Source organism: Camelus ferus, chromosome 3 (assembly GCF_009834535.1).
Source record: "Camelus ferus isolate YT-003-E chromosome 3, BCGSAC_Cfer_1.0, whole genome shotgun sequence".
In the NCBI taxonomy this organism is placed as follows: Eukaryota; Metazoa; Chordata; class Mammalia; order Artiodactyla; family Camelidae; genus Camelus; species Camelus ferus.
The window spans coordinates 57,523,424-57,537,429 of record NC_045698.1 but is presented as its reverse complement, the minus strand read 5'-3'; the positions used below and the strand labels follow the sequence as shown (position 1 = coordinate 57,537,429).

Genomic DNA, 14,006 nt, shown 5'->3' with positions numbered 1-14,006 from the left:
CTTTGTAATTAATCAACAGGACAACAGCAGAGAAAATTAGCAGAATAAAATAGACCAGAACAACACTTCTAATCAAATAGACCTGATTTATGTTTATAGGACACTTCATTCAACAAAAGTAAAATTTACTTTCTTTTCAAGTATATGTGGAACATTAATCAATATTGACCTTATTCAGGATCATAAAACAATTCAACAAATTGATAAGATTAGAAATCATATAAAGTATAAACCTGGAATATAAGAAAATGAAATAAAAAGTCAATTAAAGAAGATATATGGAAAATGTACAAGATTTTGAAGTTAACTCCTAAATAGCCTAGGGTCAAAATGCTCAATGAAAAAATATTTTGAATTGAATGAAAAAAAAAAAGTAACATATCAAAAATTTTGAGATGCATTAATAACTGTACATAGAGTGAAAATTATAGCATTAAATGTTTGTATTGGAAAAGAAGAAACTCCTCAAATTAGTAATCTGAGTTTCAACCCTAAGAAACTAGAAAAAAAAAACAACAAATGAACTAAAGCAAACTGAGACATAAGGAAGAAAATAACAGAGAAGACATTAATGATACTGAATACAGTAAAAGAATTTTAAAAAATGCAATGATTTCAAAACTAGTTTTTCGAGTGCTTAAAAAAATTCATATGTCTACACAGACTAATCAAAAAATAAATAAATTAAAAACAAAACCAAAAAAACAGAGGAGATACATATTACCAACACAATGAAGGAAAAAAAAAATACCACTAGAAATCCTACATTTGTTAAAAAGACCACAATTAAATACTAGGAACAACTTTATGCCCATAAATTCAACATTTTAGATGAAATTGTAATAATTATTTGAAAAATACAGACTATCAAATCTCATTCAAGAATAGATAACCTAGATGTCTCTTATGAGCTAAATCTCTTTAAGAAACTGAATCATATTTAAAACTCTTTGTATAAGAAAAACCCAAACCCAAATAATTTCACCAGTGACTTCTACCAAATATTTCATATTTCATATTGTCATCTAGAAAAGAGGAGAAGAGGGTCTATTTCTCTATTATTTTTATGAGGTCAGAATTGTCCTAATACCAATAGCAGACAACAGTATTACAAGGAAAAAATTATACAGATCAATATTCCTCATGAACATAAACTCAAATATCTTCTATAAAAAAATCAGCAAATGAAATCAACCAATAAATAACAAGGATAATACACCAAACAAAAATGGAGTTTATTCCAAAAATTCAAGGCGATTTCAAGAGCTATACATCAATGGACATGACTCATTCTATAAATAGACTTAACAAGCTCAAGATATTCTCAATAGATTCAGAGAAAGAATTTGAAAAAAATAAACATTGATATATGATAAACTCTCAGTAAATTCGGAATAAAAGGAATTCCTCCACCTGGTAAGGGTATCTAAAACAATCTATTGTTAACATCATACTTAAGAGTGAAGGTCTGTATGCCTTATCCCTAAGATCAGCAACATCAGAATAATCTTTTTCCTGACTTACATTGTGCTGGATATGCTAGCCAATATAATGGTAAAGTGAAATAAATTAAAAGCACACAGAATATAAAAGCAGAAGTAAACATTTTCTATTCACAGATGAAATGACTTTCTAAGTGGAAAATCTGAAAAACTTTTCTAGAATTAACAGAGTTTACCAAGTCTTAGGACACAAAGTCAACTTAAAAAAAATACCAATTTCATTCCTACCTAGTAGCGATGAGCAATTAGATTTTTTTTAATTAATTTACTGTAGCACTAAATAAAACTGAAATATTAGGTAAAAACCCAACAAAAATATGTTCAAGATGTGTATGTTGAAAACTGTAAAATGAAAGTAATTAAACAACAAATAAATGAAGAGATATATACCATGGTTTTAGACTGAAAGACTCAATATTATAAATTATTCCCAAGAAATAAACTATTCCCAATTTGATCTGTAGATTCAGTGCAAATCTAATTAAAATTCCAACAGAATGTCTGTAGATATGTGAAGGCTGACTATAAAATTTATATGAAATGAAAATAAACTTGAATTGAGAAAAATGAAACTACAGAATAAATCTGGAAGATTTCCACGCCTCAATTTAAGTATGTACTTAAACACTACACTAGTGAAGACAGTGTGGTACTGGTGATAGATTCATTCCATAAAATTAGACTAGAAAATAGATTCCCCCAAATTTAGTCAACTTTATTTTTTAAACAAAGTTATAAAGCAATCCACTGGATGCCTCTCCTTCTTCCCTTTTTCCTTTTCCATTTTGTCTCCGCACCCTCCACCCCCATCTACCTCACAAATTATATTATCCATACCTGAATCCTGGTTCGATGTTAAGGCGGCACAGAGGACTGTCGCACACCATCATCTTGCAGCCCATCAGCTCCCAGGTATTTTTGATGCCGTATTTAATCATGCTCGAGTGCTCCGGGAAGAGGCTCAGGTAACGACCGACAGGTTCTTAGGGAGTCCCACCTGCAGAAGCAACTCAGGGCTTAAGAGCCTGGATCTCCCGTCCTCCACCTACTTCTTGAGGACTTAGTGGCAGCTGAACGCCTCCCAGCTGGGCTCTGACATAGGGTCTGTAAGCCGCTTTGAAGAGAGTTGAGTGATACCAGCTTGGTGGAGCACCCCCGCCTGCTGACCATGAGATGGCTCAAGGTGAGGTGGTGGTCAGCCACGCCTTCAATCCGGTAGAACTCGGCCAGGTGTGAGCCGTCCAGCATCTTATTCCAGAACACTCGGTCGACGGTGAGGAACCTGGCGGGCGCGGCGGGCTCTCTCTGGGCGGGGCGACAGAGCGCGGCAGCTTACCTGGTGCGCATGCGTGCGCAGCCCACTTTCCCGCCTTCCAGCTCCCTGTAGTCGCGGTTGCTCACCTGTGAGCGGCCGCAGCCCTGAGGGCTTTCGGACATAGTTCATTGGCAGGGCCTCCTCTGGATATCTTGGGAAGAAGGTGCTATACTGGGTGTTGCTGGGGCTGGAACAAAGCACCAGAAGTTCCAGAAGGAGCACTTGAGGAGGTTGTCTGTGGGCATCTCGGTGAACCCCAACTCTGGAAAGTTCTGCGGGAGTTGCGTGCCGACCTTGAGCAGGGTGTGCACATGTGCTCTGCTATAAAGGACGCTGGGGGCCGAGAAGTTGTAGCGCTTGAAGGACCTTTCCCTCTGGGAGCCGCTTGAAATCATCTCTGGCTCCAGCTCTGCCTCCTGCTTGGAAATGTTGGTGCTGAAGACACTGCCTTTTCACACCCCGTAGGTCTTCAGGGTCACTTCAGTCAGCAGTTTCCTGTTCCCAAGCTCGCTTCACTCCTTCTTGCCCGCCCTCCCCGGACCTAGGGGAGCCTCAGCTGCACCTTGTTCTCCATGCCGTCCGCCGCTCCAAACACCCGGGGCTTACTGGCTGCACCTTTGTCCACGCCGAGCCACTGGTTGGACAAGGCCTTGCTGAAGCCCATTTTGTCACTGAGCAGTCACAGGAGGTGGCCCTGGCCAGGCCTTGGGGTGCGAGGGGGAGTCACGCTGCGAAACACCCAGGCCTCCTGGCTGCCCTGGCCAGGCAATGTCCTCGCCCTTGGCGGTAAGCTCCCACCAACTGATAGGAATGTTGTAAGAGATTTTATTTGTACTATTGCTGGTGAAGGTGGTGGAGGTTTTTATACCCCCGGGGCGGGATGTCACTGACTGCCGTTTTTGCAGTGCTGGGTATGCAGTCAGCAAAATAGCTGCTGTTCTTGTTCTGGACGTTAAGCATTTGCTTGTGCACTTCCTTCATGAACATGCAGCTTCTGAACACAGTGGCCACAGTCAGATAGCAGCCGTGGCAGAGGTCAGAGGCCGCCATCGTGCTCTACCGGGTGAGCTCCAGCATTGACTGGACCAAGTACTGCTGGCTGCCTTGGCTGCTTAGCCAGGCAAAGCCAGAATGAAGTGCAAGTAGGGGAAGTGGACCATGTTCCTAACAGCTTGCATAGGTCAGCACTGAGCCGGTATGGGAAAGACCGGAAGGTGGTTACCCGACTCATGCCTGCCGGCGCCAGGTGGTCCAGGTCACTGTAGGTGGGCGTGGTCATCCTTTTCCAATTGCAAAAATTAAATAACTAAAATTCAGCACAAAGAAAACCTAGAAAAAATTAATCAGTTTAAAATGTCTGATTTCTTTATCCTATCTGTAAAGCTCATTAGGACCAAGCTTGCTGATCTAATTTTTATGAAATTGAGTGTACATATACACATATGAATTTTATTCCTTAAAATATATACACAAACTTTTTATGCCACTGCGAAATGTATTTCATTTTCATCTTTTCTCAGTTCTCTGCGAGAGGCCTGAAGACAATGAACTAAGGGTGAGCAAATGACACTGAACAGAACAAGGACCAGACACAGATGTTTGATGGGGATAGCTTGCTTCCAAATAATCCCTGGTGAGTTGTCCTGTAAAAGTAGATGGCAAAATGTACTCTCAAAGAACTAGAGCTTTTATGAGTAAAGTATGTTGCAGTGTATCAAATTGTTATTTTTCCTATAAATGAGAATAGATGAGTTCACATCTCTGTTAAATAATATAGTATACCATATAAAATTAAATTCACTTTTTTGCTTATTCAGTTACTGGTATTTAGAGCCAACTAGATGAGTAGTTTCTGTCCTGAACGCTGACTATATTGTTAGTGAACAAAACTCTGACAACAGTCTATAAACTATTATGAATAACACAAAAATAAACAGTTAAGACTAGTTAGAGATGACGAGACAAAGGCATGATGCTCTATTTCATAAATATTCATAAATATTACGAAGAAAACAAGTAGTGTGCTGAAATAGTGAATAATAAGAGCAAGTGGCCAAGTAAGACTTTTCTGAAGAGATGATATTTAATTTGAACCATGAAAAATGGAGGCAGGCTAGGTATATGAAGAATGAAGGGATTCAGGTAAGGAAATTAATTTTAGGCAGAAGGACAACATACACAAAATCTCGGCAGTGGGAAATACATTAACATTTTTGATGTAGTAAGGCAGTAAAAGAAAATGAGAGTGAGAAAATAACATTTCTGTACATTTAAACAAAATATATTAGCAGTTGATTAGAATGTGTGTGCGTATTGTAATAGCTGACAGCAGTTATAATTAGTCTTTTTATTAAGATTTTTCCCAAGTTTGCAATTCCTGGCTATTTATTCTGGCTTTGGATGTTACCCAGATACACAACCATTTCTCTTACTTACCGTCTCTCGATCATGGAATACATCTGATTCTTGAAACTATCATTTATTTTATAGCAATAGGAAACAATAGAACAGAAAATGCAATTGTCATTTATTTTATAACAATAGGAATACAATAGGAAGGATGCTTTTGATTTAATTAGATATTTTAAGCTTTGCTCTGCATGTCATTGTCAGGACATAGGTGCATTTACAGAGCAATTAATTGGTGACTAATATTTTGCAAAGTGCCATTGATATAAGTGTAGTGCAGAAAAATCTTTAAGACTTTAGAGTAAATGGGAGAGCCGAAGAACAAAAATGATGAATTAACTACTGATTTAGAAAATACTTTTGTGAAATTTGATAGAGGCCAGTCATTCATCATGGTGTCAGGGGATCTTTCTTGTGCTTTGACCAAAGGAGTTAGAGAATAAGAATGGAATATGAGAGGTAAAAATCAGTGAACATTTCTATGTCAAGCTGTATGGCAGATTAGATGTTTTGAAAATGTTAACATTGAAAATGGAAACAAAGGTTAAATAAATAAAATTTTGTGTAACTTCTCAAGAAATTAAGCAAGAAACAGAGAGACAAAAATCTAACTTGAGTCTGGAGACCTATGTGATAATTGGCCCTTTAAAGCTTCATATACACTGGGAGAGATTTGCTGATGTCCATAACTACAGGCCACTTAAAGAGCTAGTAGACAAAGTGTAAACTTATAAGAGGTCTCCAGCTAGAATGGAGAACTTTAAAAGAAGCCAGAAGGATCAAAGGCTACACCCTTAGTAGGTGGGAAAATTATTTGGGAGAAGCTTGAGCAGCGGAAAGAAGATGGAAAAATCACAAAAAGGATGTCTGATTTTATAAATAACTATAATCTTAGATCTGGGATCTTTTTGAGTAGTGAAGAACACAATTTCTCCTAAATAAAGGGAGGTTGTTTTTTGAATTCATATTGTTCCACCTGTTATAACTAGGGGTCTGCCATATAGAAAAATAAATTAAACTCCAAACTGGAAAATTGTAGTATTTATCTCTGGCTGTGGTAATTTTAGTGATTTGGCTTATATCACAAGAAATAGTCTCCTTTGCTGCCTTAATTGTTTCTTTTCTGATGTGGAGGAGGTCCATGCTTACAAAAAATATTTCAAAAATTGAAAATTTAATTTCACATAATCTTGCAAAGCAGGATTTGGTGCTGGTACTGGAAAAAAGGATAGCCTGAAAGCATGGAAATGAAACCACAAATTTGCATAATGTCCATAAAATAGGATCATTTATTTCACAGACATGGATTTTTGAAATAGGTATTTAGACATTATTGACAACATTCCTTGGGGACGTATAACATCACAATAGTCTAGTCATATACACTGGGTCTAGAAATGTATGCAAGCAAAAAAATAATTAAAACTATTTTTAAATCATACATTTCAGAAAGAAATATTTTTCTTAAATAAAATATACTATTTAACCTTGTTAGCTTTTTCTATTTTGGTTTATCCTGATAACTTTTAAATAAGATTCTAATAAAACAAATAGGCTTATAGAGAAATTATCAAGAATACTTCTGATGAATAACTTTTTCATTTTTTCATGTTTCAGTGTATTAAAAATCAAAATTCAACTGAGTACATTTTAAAGATCTTACTGGCTTTATTCAATGATGCATGAATCAGGCAGCATCCAGTCTACCAGGTAGAAAGTAGCTCTGAGGAGTTGTACAAAATAAAATACTTTTGTAGATAGAATGGAGCAGAAACAAGGATGTTACACTAGACAAAAAAAAGTGACCCTGTTGTTGCAAAATAACTTTTCTTTAGGGGATGACGGGGTTCTACCTAACTAGTGCTAACAGGTGATTCCTGATTGACTGATTTAAGATTGCATTTTGGGAGAGCTGAATCTATAATTGAGTCGAGTCTCAGTTTAGTGACTGGAGCTTAGCATAAGTGACTCCATTTTGAGCCTGTTGTCTTGTTTTAACAATTGTTTGACCATGAAAGATACTTCATTCAGTTATTCTATCATATTGATACCCCAAAATAGCAGTATTTCCTACAAATGAAATCAGTTTGAAAGATCAAAGGTGAAAAGTAAGATGAGACTGCTATGAATTGTCACACAATCTATGTTTTGTTATCATTGTTTTGAAAGCTGTTTGGCAATACTTGTGTTGAATAATCTATATTTGATGTTAGTTATAATTTTGTATACGGTTCACTTCCTCTCGCTAGTTATAACATTTGTTTTTAAGAAGGTCCAATATTATTCAAACTAGATTACACAATTTTGAATACAGTCTAAGCAGAGAATGTGGAGGGTCAAGTTTTCCTTTTAAGCCTCTAGGACCAGAAATGGTAACTATTTTTTTGGATGTGAAAACCAAAAAGTAATTTCTAACTGAAATCTGTCATTGTTCTCTATCATCTGAACACATTTCTAGCTTAATAGCTGGGAAAGTGTTGACATGAGAGAAGCTGAGACCAGGAATTTTCTCAAAATCTACATTTTATACTTCATTCATTCTTCAGTTAAAAAAACAGGACCAGAGGACTGATGTCAATGCTATAAATTGATTTGTTAAGGCAGCTGCTACAAGATTCAATCCAAGGACTTGGCCACCCTGTTATGTTTCTTTCCAGACTCCAGCCCTTGCCCAGCATAAAGTTTCATCATTTCTCACAGGTCATCAAGGCTTGTCATGTTAGAATACGTGTGTATCAGCGAAGTAATTATTCTATAAAATGTTTTCAAGAAACTTTAATAACCTAGCATAAGATAGTTTAATGCCAACTATAGCTAATATCTTTTTCTGTTACTTAAATGATGTTTAGGCCTATAGAAAAATGTGTTTAGGCTAAATAAATATTTACCACAGGGTGACTGAGAAATCTATACCTGCCCCAGTCATCAATTCTGACTTCTAAAGCATTTATGTGTGTCACAAGGAGCCTTGATTTATACTGGCCTCACAAAGGAACCTGGTTAATGAGGAGCTAGCTAGTCCTGTAGAAAGCATATTTACTCAAGTGCACTTCAATTCCTTGTGTATATGTGGAAAATAGATTATAACACTGTACTTTAGTATCTATAAGCTGCTACAGAGTCAGCAGAGCAAGGACAGATTAGAAACTTGCTATGAAGCGCATTGAGACACTGTGGTGCATAGTATAAAATATACTGGGAAATCATAATTGCAGATGAAACCATTTGGCCTATTGCAGTTGAATTTGGAGTGAAGTATTTTTAGGGAAAAGGTTACATGTTAGCATGCAATGCAGAGGCAGAGCTTCAGAATGTAAAAGGCTTTTGTGATGAGGTTATCAACATATGATGGAAGAAGATCCTTAGAGACCGGTAAAATGTGAGTACAGTATCCAGGTGGAAGTGTTACCATCAAAGGAAAGGTGGCTCAAATCTTCCATTGAGTTTAGAAAAAAAAAAGTTATGATAATAATATTTCACATAAAGATCTCTTTTGATAAGATCAACAGCAGTCCAGGAATTCATTATACATGCTGACCTTGAATTTGTCACTGAAAGAAAAGGAAGTGGATTCAGCATTGTATTGAGTAGAAAGTGTCTGGGATCAGTGATGCCCCTTGAAAATCATGTTAATTTTTCAAAAAAAAAAAAGAATAAAAAATTTAGAGTACAAACAGTAAATAAGTGATAAGTGCTAGAAATATTTTGTAGAAAAATTGATAGCACTTGCTGACTAATGCAATATTAGGAAATGGAGAAACTCTTTGTTTACAAATACCAGATGTTTTTACTCATCAAGAAGTTCTTCTTTACCACTCTGAGGCTATGAACACTTTTCTTTTTGTCCCCAGTGAATCAATACATTCCTGATTTAAAATCCTTCCCAATAACTCTATGATCACTCTCATTATTAATCTAACCTATCTCCATACTCTACACTTGCAATGTTCCCAACTTCAAACCACCCACCTGGATAAGTTCAACTTTCTGCTTCATCTGCCTCAGCTCTAAACCCCTGACCACTGCTGGAAGAAAAAAACAGTGTTGTTCAAATAAGCACCAATACTTATTTCCAGTTTCAGTTGTCATTCACCACTACCTCCCAATCCTTCCTAGAAGTGCTGATTAGCAGCCATTCTCATCCAACCAATTTTTCATATTCATACCAAGCTCACTTTTAGCAGGTCTCTTGTTTCTTCACACACACACACTCACTCTCTCTCTAAAAAACTGAGACCATCATCCAGTAATTCCCTCTATTTTTTGCCCCAAACACAATTTTCCGTACACATACTTCTGCTTTTCTCTTTTTTGCTAGTGTTATTGTTTATAACAGATACCCTTAACTGTGTGGAAGTCTTACAACTTTCTTCTTTCGGTGGCTTGGGGCTATCAGTAATCACTGTGATTTCTACTAACCTTCATAATATGTTTTTCTCTCTGTCTTCTTAAGTATGGATGTTAAGCATACTATTGCATATAGGTAATTTAAAAAAAAATTATTCCTTACCTTTGCTAGCTCAAGTTTTAACTTTATATATTGCCTTTGCATGCCACCTTTTTGATATTTACTTTGGTTTTCTCTTCTCTCTTTCCTTCTCCTCTCTTCATTAAAATTATCCTCCCTATGTTAACTCAACATTTTTCATGGTTTCCACTCAACAATTAAGTCCTGATGAAACTCAAATTGTGTAAGCATGTAAGCTTCTCTCCAAGGTTTTAGAAAAGTACAACCAGTTGTTCACTGGGCATAAAGCACCTTTAATTCAACAATATCCTATTGAACTCAAAATATCTAGCTTCCTATACCCATAGTTTAACAGCCAGCATGATGCTTCTTTTATAATCTGTATTACTGAATGACATCATTCTCTAATAACTTGCTTGGATGTAGAGTAATATATTTGAATTTCCTTCTACTATTTCTACTCTCACATCCAATTCATATTCATATTTTTTAATAGCACAACGTAGCTATTTTCAGTCTCCTCTTTCTGCTCTTTCTGACCTTGGTCATCCCCATCCCTGTTCTCTCCTCTCTATCTCTAGGTTACTCTAACAGTTTCTTACCTAATCTGTGGGACTTTGATCTTCCTTCCACTTATGTATTTTTGCAATGTATTTTAAGTATTTAGTTAGAATTTTCTTCCTCTAAAATCTGGACACATTATTCTGTTGTTTAAACCCCTATAGAGTGTCCCCATATCCTTCAGAATTAACGTTAAATTCCACAGTAGAAACACCTGTTTTTCCACCACCCACCTTCAGCCTCATTTCTGCCCATCATACCTACAAGTAGTTCTGGGGGAAAAAAAATTCAAAGCTTTCCTGAGCTCATTAGTTCTTAAATACCTTGTTCCATTTTCCAGAGTTTCTGTTTTCTACTCTTTTGCTGCCTTATTATTTTCTCAAAACAGCCCTTTAAAAAAAAATTTGAGATTTTCTAATTAGATGTGTTTCTTCTGGTCACAATTCTGTATTTCTGTAATAACCAGTGTTGCATAGCAAGCTCCCCATCAAACCCTGATTTTATTTTATGTATTCTATACTTGTCTGAACTCAGAAACCATACCTTAGTTATTTTTTATTCTCGAAGTCTGGTATATTTATGGTAAGTTATTTGTACCCAGTAAGATTTAATAAAATGAATTAATGATAGAAAACACTCAAGTAAGTAAGGGAAAGGTAGCAATGTTGAAAAGGTAGAGAAAGAGAAATAAAGGTTGTTTGATAGCAAGAAAAATGTTGCTGGGTCAGAGCAACCTCCATATACCCTCAGCTGCAAAAGCTACAAAGAGAAAACTAAAAGAATAAAAAAAAAATTACAGTTACCAATCTTACTGGGTATTTTTAATGTAAATTTCCACATGAGTAAAAAATCAGTGAAAATTAGTGGTTTTTATAGAGCATAACATAATGAGTCTTTTTTATGTAGTAAATTCCTATAGATATTTAAGAAATTGTCATCTAGTGAAACAGAAGTCTAAAATTATTATTTTCCTTCACCCCTTTTCTATTAATTTACACAATTCTTATCAATCCATTTTGTTGTTGGAATTGCCTATTTCACATGAGTAACATCTGCTTTCTTGTTTCATTAAAAAAGTATTATATCTGAAATTGTTCACATTCTAACTGCCTCATAAGAGAAAATTGAAAATAAAAGTAATTACTGTTAAAGAGTTGAATTGGTTCACCAAAGGCTAAGTTGACTTTTGTCTGGAGTTTAACACTTCTCAGAATGTACTTCTCCAAAACTGCAAATAACTGAAATTAATCTTAATTCATATACTATCTCATATATAATATTTATTCATATAATATATTTTTGATTATTTGATCCAATAAAATATAACAAGTTAGAAAAATCATAGGAGGTTTTATTTGGAAGACATTTTTAAGATCATCCATTTATTTTGTAAGCATAATAAATGTATAATAGAACTGTGTAAGGTCTAAAAGTAATTTAATCCAGACTACTTTTTACCTTACTCACTCATTTATACATTTGTTTAATCAGCATTGATCAAGTTCCTACTTTGTTTCAGATATTACTTTAGGCAAGAGAGATTTAATATGAAAAAGAGAAGTAACAAACCCCAAAGTGGTTTCCTTTTACATGAAGCTGTACAATTTAGTATCTATATAAATTAATTTCCGTAAGTAGTGTTAACAACACAAATTCTAGAAAAAAAGTATCTGAGTATATGCAGATGACAATGGAAACCTCACTATTTAATTTTATTATTGTATGATTGTTATAAAAATTATAGAGAACCATAACCTGATTCTCTATCATTTTATCATGTCTTTATTTTCAATGTTTAAAAGACCTAAAGTGTAAACACATTCCTATTATGCATGATAGTCCTTTAAATATTTCAGGAAAAAAATAATATTCCTTCCTTTATATCTATAACCAATGGTGGAGAATCATATTTTGGCTCACTTTAACTTTTTATCAAAGTAGTACAATAATACAATTAATTCCATCAGCATTCCTCTTATTTAAATGTATTTCTCTAACATCCTGTCATCCATCTTATGTACACTCGTAGTATGCCAACTGACCTAAAGTATTTTGAATCATGGTTGTATGACTTATCAAATTATTTTTTTCTACTGTATTCCTATAAACCATAAGCTTGAATAACTGTCTTTTTTGTTTAGATATTATTCTAGACAATAAAAGGCTTAGTCTTCCAGATTATTTTCCATTTTTTTTGGCTGATGGAATTCTACACCTCCTTCAAAACTTTATTCAAATGCCATAATTTCAATATCTTTTTTATTTTGTACCTCTCTTCTATTTGGGGAGCATCTGAAAACTATATATATATATATATATATATATATATATATATATATACACATACACACACATATTTATACTCACATATATTATATATTATATATATGTATAAGTAATATCTTTTGTTTTTTCTTCAGAGCCTTACTTCATATGTAATACCAAAATAATATTTGACCTATTTTATGTCTAACTACCACAAATTAAAAATTACTGAATCACTAATATAATGTCATATAACTGTAATTCTAATGCATTTCCACATTAGCTTTTATGTTATCTACTACTTATTCTATTTCTTCTTTTTTTGAAAGATTCAGTTTTGGAGGTAATTATATATATTTTGTTTCATTACTATTGGCATGAGAGCCAAAATTAAGCTATAGAGTTAGGCAGATTTAAAATTATAATTAGAGCTGACCTTTGAAATTCCCAGTCAGTAGGCATATGTTATTAATGTTAGTGTAACTCAATAGGTCATTTTCTGACTAATAAGTAGGTTATTTTGCTTCTGCCTAGAAGGAAAATCATATCCAGCTATAAATTTAATGATATTGTTTTTAAAAGAAGCTTTTTTTCCATTAAAATTTATGTCATCCAGATTACTAGTGTTTCTGCTGCTGCTAAAAGAAGGAAGTGATATTCAATATAATATTCATTGTCAAGTGCAGGCTTACTCCCATGTCCTTGACCCTCCCTGTTGTGCAGCCATTTGCTTTTAGGGACTGAGTGTGCCTGCTCTTGCTTTGTGTTCAAACTTTGACTGGTTTTGAGATGAGATGGATACACATAAGTATGCAGACATAAAATGTTTAGCTTCATCTTGTTTTGTGCTATATAGATGAATTCCTTTGCATGGCAAATGATTGACTAATATTTTTCTGCATGTTCAGTAAAGCAAGGTAACACTTCCACATATATGAGAACCTATCAATATTTTACTTTGCCCAGAGACTGGAAATATCCATACTCCCATCATGTCATGCTATCTGGTATTTTAGAGCATTGTTATATTTGTGTGAATTGGCCTATATTTGTGTCAATTAATATTATGTCAAAATTTCACTGTTATAGTAAATGAACAGGATTTGTAAGGGTTGGTATGTGGAAGTTGAGTGACATGTTTAGACAGGAGAAAACTGTGACTGACAAAATAATATCTAACAATAACTTTAATCTGATTGCAATTAGTTCACTATTTTTTCTCTGTTTTTTTTTCAGTTTTCAATAGAAATATTTCATTAAGTATAAACATATTTTTATGTGGAAGGTTCATAAGCTAAAGTACAGATTCCCTAGATTGATATGGCTACCCATGTTAGTGACTGAAAAGGAGGTGAGTAGTCATGTCTAGGGGGATGGGGTGCATTACTTTATAGATACACTAGAAAGAAGTGAGGAGCAATGGTTAAGTACAAATGATTGTGCTAATGGGCAAAAAATTTACTGATGGAATAAGAAGCAAAACCCA

General features: G+C 34.7%; 1 pseudogene; it reads right to left on the bottom strand.

The window, feature by feature from the left end:
- Positions 1-2,983: 2,983 nt before the first annotated feature.
- On the bottom strand, positions 2,984-3,867 carry LOC102511614 (annotated as a pseudogene).
- Positions 3,868-14,006: the final 10,139 nt, after the last annotated feature.